Source organism: Lycium ferocissimum, chromosome 3, assembly GCF_029784015.1.
Source record: "Lycium ferocissimum isolate CSIRO_LF1 chromosome 3, AGI_CSIRO_Lferr_CH_V1, whole genome shotgun sequence".
NCBI classification, from domain to species: Eukaryota; Viridiplantae; Streptophyta; class Magnoliopsida; order Solanales; family Solanaceae; genus Lycium; species Lycium ferocissimum.
In genome coordinates this window covers 26,130,831-26,138,032 of record NC_081344.1, presented here as the reverse complement: position 1 = coordinate 26,138,032, position 7,202 = coordinate 26,130,831, and positions in this window count along the sequence as shown.

Sequence of the window (7,202 nt, the reverse complement as noted above, 5' to 3'; positions counted from 1 at the left end):
TAGCGTCCATGATTACTCCATAATGCGATCGGAGGGTTCCGACCTTACGTCACTCCGATAAGTACATGGTTTTTCCTTGAGCTCCCCTGCATGCTAAATATGAACCAGGGTTGGGGGGATGGGAACTATGCATACATGGGGGAATTGGGAAGGGCAGAGCGTTATATACGCATATCCACCTGATCAGCTGGCTTATCATCCCGGACGCGGGATGCCCGGACGCGGGATTTATGGCAGAGCTGGAGTATTCGGCGATATCTATGCGGGCGAGCCGCCTCGTGATATACGGTGCTATGACACTATGACCAAGTAAGCATGCATGGCATCCGCCCCCAGGGGCACTCATATACACAGGTTACTCGGCTATCCTATGATATGTTCTATGTCTTCCATGTAGTATATGATCCCTATGTATCGGTCACAGCTCGACATGACATGTTCTATGTTTCTATGCGATTATTGTTCATGTATACATTATTTACTATGTTACTGTTCATGTCTTACATACTCAGTACATTGTTCGTACTGACCCCCTCTTCTTCGGGGCTGCGTTCATGCCGCGCAGGTACTCCCAGACGGATAGCAGCCAGCCTAGAAGATGTTCCAGCGAAGTTGGCGAGCTCCATTTGGCCTGGAGTGTAGCCGAGTCAGAGTACATGTGCCACGATCTCCGAGTACAGTTAGAGACTTTGCAGACAGGGTCATGGGTTTGAGAGTCAGTTTGTACTATGACACTAGCTTTGTACAGCTAAATATTTTATGTTATCTTGAACGCTACAAAAGAGTCTTATTTTATACGTTTGACTTAGAATTTCAAAAAAAAAAAAAGGGGTTTACGCATGGAATAAGAGTCAGAGGGTTCGCTCGGCTTCGGAAACGGGGTCGGGTGCCCATCACACCCTGATCAAGATTAGGGTGTGACAATCAAGATCCCGACAAAGACTAGAATATGGAACTCGAGACATGTCTTCTTTTTCTTTTTCAGTCTCTGGACACATTTCAAGGCTTAAAGTTTCACCTCTTGGTATAGGAGTATCCATGGGTTTGCAACTATTCATTCGGAAGCGTTCAAAATTTTTCTTTATATAAGTTTCTTGAGATAGACTCAAAACCTTCTTGGACCAATCTCTTTGGATCTTAACACCCAATTTATAGTCTGCTTCACCCATGTCTTTCAAGTCGAATGGCTTTGAAAGCGATGACTTGATAGTTTTCACATACTCCAAATTATTTTTGGCTAATAAAATATCATCCACGTAAAGGGAAAGAATTACAAACATTCCATTGGACTTCTTCACATAGATGCAATGGTCTTCATCGATCATAGTGAAACCATGTGAAATCACCTCTTTGTGAAATCTCAAATACCATTGCCTTGAAGACTGCTTTAGGCCATAAATAGATCTTTTTAATTTGCAGACTTTCTTTTCTTGGCCTTTAACGATGAAACTACAGGTTGTTCCATGTAGATTTCCTCGTTTAGTTCTCCATTGAGAAAAGTTGTCTTCACGTCCATTTGGTAGAACTCTATGTTACACCTTGGCTTTTCGCACGTTAAAGTCGCATCATGAGTTATTCGACGTAAGTTCAAAAAGAAATTATGTTGAGGATAAAAGGGATTGAGTTTATTAATAAAAATGGTTACAAGAATCTATAAATAATATTAGTAAGTGGCGGAAGATTTGGAGGGTGAATGAATCAAAGAAGCATGAGTTTCGTCAAAAGTCGGCAAGTTAGGAATACGATAACTTGTACTATTGGGTGAGATTAGGAGTGCTCCACATGCTAAGAAAGTAATGATATGAAGTATTTGAATTGTATAATGGTCTCTTGTTAAGTTTGGAAGTCAAACGAGTTGTAATACGAAAGTCGACAAAAGGCGTCGCAAGTTAAGTTTGTAAATTTCACTGAAATTTGGGTCAGATGTCTCGGAGCTTTTCTCTGAATATGCTTGGAGTTACGGGGTGATCCACATACCAAATCGAAGGTCTACGAGTCTATTTTCCAAATCATTTTACCGTTCATCTATACGACATCGGAGTAGAGAGATATTCATGTTTTCGTCCAAGGACGCAAACTGCTGCGTGAACAGTGAACATAGTCGGTGGCTTTATCTTGCCCCTATATATATACATAGCCTTGGACGAAATTTCCTTCATTTATTCGCCATAAAAGAACCAGCAAACCCTAAGCAATATTCTCAAACCTTCTCCCATCAATCACAAACACTCCTAAAAGCAAATCAAACAACTTCAACATGGAGAAAACCATGGCAATTATGGAATTATGATTTCTTCGCTAATTTGCTTTCGGATAAGAACTTCACCTTGAAGTAACTTGGATTTTGGAGTGGTTTTGATCATCTAAGGTATATTTTAGCTTCCTTTTGATCTCTTTGAACTTCTACAAGTAATTAAACCTAGAAATTTGGTGAAAACCCCATAGAATAAGCTTTGACAATTCTTGTGAACTCTTATGGACTTGGCTTGATAGTTGGGCTGTTTTATGTGGTTTTAACGTGTTGTTTGGAGCTGTGTTGATATGGATTGGATCGTATTGACGAGGAGGAGTAGAAAAGTAGAATTTGATAGCGTTTTACGAGGAAATTACGCTACAAAAAGGCCTATAAATTCATGCCCATGAGTTGCTCGATTAAATGTCTAAATGAAGATTTCTATAAGCTATGACCTTGGTTTTGATCTTGAATAGTCTGTATTATGTAGGACATCATTCGTAAGACGTTCGAGGACTCGGGGAAATGTATATAACTCCATCGACGAGGTATGTAGGGCTTTCTATTCTCTTTGTGGCATGACTAGATTTCAAATGACCTTTCATTGAAAAGTTGTTCCGCTAACTTGGATCGATCGCGTTCCATGATAATTGAGTGGAAACATACTCATCTATGACTTGTACCAAATTATGGTCCACATCTCCTTTTGGCTATCGATTAAAAGACTTTCCGTTCAACTTGTGTCGATTATGTCCCAAAATGGTTAAGCTTATCCTTTTCTCATGAATAGCTTGTATTGAAGTACCTTTCACATTTCGTATCCCTCTTGTTTATCGAATGAAGAATGATATTAATTATGGTACTCTTCACATCAAAGTTGAGTTAATTGTACTTCCTTTAATTGAGTTAATCCTTATCTTCTTGTCTATTGCTCCAAGGTGACGAACCTTTCGTTGGCACACTCTTTCCGATAAAAGTTGTGTTGATCATATTTCATAAGAGTTTGGATAACTTTGTCTTCCTGAATAATTCATAACAAGATGTTTTCTTGTACTTTTACTTCTTTGGCCTAATGATCAAATAATGATAAACGTAGCGACAATAATGATAGTCGGAGGATAACGACGATAGGTCACTCCGACTCTTTCCATGATATTTCTTCTGAAGTCAGTCTTGCATTGCACTTATATATATATATATTTTCATTACCGAGCCGCGTTATAGTCGGTCGGGTAGGCACTTATATGTGCACCTAGATATGTTTCTTTCTTTACCGAGCCGTGTTGTAAGCGGCCGAGTAGGCACGTAGCTGTGCACCTAGATGTATTTCTTTCTTTACGAGCGTGTTGTAAGCGGCGGTAGGCACGTACCGTGCATTGCCATTGATCGGTTGGGCGAGAGATGATGTTATGATGATGAGCTCACCCAATGACGGGGATTTATTATTGTTATATGATATGATATATGCCTCCACAGTGAGGAATGATTTTACGGGCATGCATTTACATTTATGTCATTATTATAGTCGCCCTCAGTGGCCTCGTTCAGAGTTTCAGGTTGTCTTTACATCTTTTCCCAAGTTATCTGTATCTCTTATGCTTATGTTATGTTTATGCTTACTGCCTTACATACTCGGTACATAATTTGTCTTTGACGCATTTTTGTCTTATGATCATGCCCGCAGTACGGTAGACGGATTGTTGTACCTTTCTCGGTAGGATAATAAAGTTCGGCGGGGATGTTCGCACTCCATTCTCAGGAGTTGCTTTGGTCAGAGTCATTAAATATGATGCATGCATATATATATAGAGAGTATGGCTATGGGTACGTCGGGGCCACTGTCCCGACCAGTTGATGCATATTAGTGCTCTTAGAGGCTTACAGACTATCAGTCAGTGTACATGTATTGTGTTTGGCCTTGCCGGCCTTCTGACTAGTTTTCTTTCTTGGTTGTGGCCTTGTTAGCCTTTGTTATGCATATATGTATTGTTGGGCCTTTTCTGCTTGCAGGTTGTTATGATATACTTCTTACTATTGTTATTCAGTGGCCTTGTCGGCCTATGATTCACGTTACAGAGTTTAGATATCACAGTTGGTTCGCTCGGCTTTTCGGGTGCCTAGTGCGACTCACACCCCAGTTGGGGTGTGACAAACTTGGTATCGGGCCGGTGTCACTCCTAGGGATGTCTGTAAGCCGTGTCTAGTAGAGTCTTGATTATGGATGTGTAGCGCGCCACATTTATAATCAGGAGGCTATAGGGCATTTAGGTTGTTACCTTCCTTGAAATCTAGATCGTGCGGTTAGAGCGGAGTCACAAGTATTTAAACTTCTATCTGTCACCTTGATTTCCTTTTCAGTAATGCTGATCTGAAATAAAAGTACGGTTAAGAGAAACTGAACAAGGACGCCGGAAAAAGGTATTAGTCGCTTTCCATCCTCTAATGTGAATCCAAGAGCTTTGGAAGTTACCTTGTAGTGAAGTAAAGAGGTAAGGAGTTGAACGAAGGCAGTCAAGGTATGATCTTTTGTCTATGATTTTCAATGAGCTAGTATGAGTGTCTAAAGTATGTCTCCGGTAATAACTTACGAGGCAACGATCAAAATTCTTAAACCTGACTGTTGAAGTTGTTTGTACGGTATTTGGGCTGCCTTGACTTGTCGAGATTTGAAAATTCGTATCCGACTGTTGATGAGATTACGTAATATTTTAAGATGTATATAGTTAATACAAGATGTAAGTTGAAGGAATAGATGATGATGTTGTGTTATAAACAGGTATTATATGAGAAGTTGACAGGTCGAACTTACTTTTGTTATTCAGAGTCGTAAGAAATATTGTTAGGTTGTGATTTGGTATTGTGGAAGATGTTCCAAGGTAAGATCTCCTTTCCTCTTTATATGTGTGATTCGATGATGTCATAAATTTAAGATGGGAGAAACGGATACATGGTGTACTTGAACTGATAGTTGTATCGTGTGTATATGTGGAGCGAGTTTTGTTATATTGAGTGGTTGGAAATGTGACGTATATTTATTCATGCGTGGGTTGACAGTGTAAAATAAATTTTAAAAGGGAGTTAGAAGAGGTTAATTCCATAAAACTATGTTAAAGCAGGCTCACCGTTCGTCGGCTAGTTGATAGACTTTTATGTTGAGAATAGTATTGCTTCTCTGTGGTGGATTTGAATTATAAGGAATTACTCAGGGATGGAAGACATTATGGTAACAATAAATGAAGGAAGAATGAGAGAGAATGGCCAACGACTTGGTGAAGGTGAGTGAAAGAGGAGCGATACAGAATAAAGCCAATGACTCTATGAATATAAGGTAATGCTATTACTATAACAGGAATTTATAAGTCGGAATAGTTAATTATTTCGGGAAAGTTTTTAGTTCATAGGAACATTGGAAGCAAGTTTCGACGGAAGTTCCGTGTCGAAGCGCAGGCCGACACAACCTGCGACCATCAGGACACCACCAGCGAGATGCAGGCAGAACGTGCAGAGCCACAGGTGGCGTCGCAGACCTTGACAGAGAGTAAATATTACACCTCCCATTTTATTTCAAGGAAATTTCGGCTTAATAGTGGTGTATACCGTCGGTACGATAGCCCGCACCAAAGTCTTGGTTATGACATATTTTGCTTGGTATGTGTACATGTGTATAAGTATGTATTCTGGACATTCGAGGGAATTAGAAGTGAAACGAATTGAATCGGAGCCGTTCAGGAAACTGCTGACGCCAGTCAGCGTCGACAGCCCAAGGGACGGACCGTCAACACGTCGACGAGTCTGTCACACCCTTAATCCGATAGGGTGTGATGGGCACCCGACCCTTGTTTAGGGCCGAGCGAACTCGCTGACTCTCGTGACACTCATAATCATATTGGGCCCTCATAGCATAACATAAGTACATAATGAAAGATTTTCCAGAAAACAATATGCTTTTTACGTTTCTCGAATCAAATAAAAATATGTAGCATATAAAACTTATAATACAATGCGTAATAGTACATCGGCTTACGTAGCCGCTTACATAACCGACATCTTATACCCACGACACTGTCTGCAAAGTCTCTAACATAGAACGAACTGTCATAACATAATACTCTACTCGAAAATTTGCACTCGGAGAAAGTGGAGCTCGCCAATCCATTGAACATCTTCTACTAATATCTTGGCTCACACAGGGTGTGCACGCGCGGCATGAAACGCGGCCCGAAGTGGGAAGACGTGAATATATCGAGTATGTAAAGCATGAAACATAATAAGCGGGATCATCCGTTAAAGTAAAGAGCAAAAATCATAAGACTTGCTTTTGAAAACATGTATCATGCATATCGATATTATAAACTCATCATAAGAACATATAGCGTGTCCCGGCCCTCTAATGAGGGACTCGGTAAAAAGGAATCATCATATGCCATCCTGGCCGCCTCCCCCATATCATCATATCATATAGCGTGTCCCGGCCCCGCTAGCGGGGACTCGGTAAATGCGTGCCCCGGCCCTGACTATCAGGGACGCGGTGGCTGATGCGGAGGAATGTGCACGAATACGTGTCTGGCCGGTCTCGGTGAAAGATACCTTGAGCTTGGCACGAGCGAGTAGTGAGAAACCATATGCACATAAAACATTTTCGAGACTCAATGTAATCGAACGAATCGTCATTTGAAAATCAGGACAATAGTTATATCAAATAGCTTCCGGACGTTACTCGGAAACATATCGTATACCATAAGCATATCAAAGTATCATAGAGATCATAATCATATATCAAATCAATCCGAGCCCGCCTCGGAAAGTTACGGACAATTGTTCACCTTAGGACTTTCTACGGACATATCGAAGCAATCCGAGCCCTTCGGTGAAAGTTACGTTCGTTCGTAGTTACAGAATTATTTAAAAACAAAACTCTCAAAAGTAACTTTTATGCAACTTGTGAAATCCAAATCTACCAATGACAAAA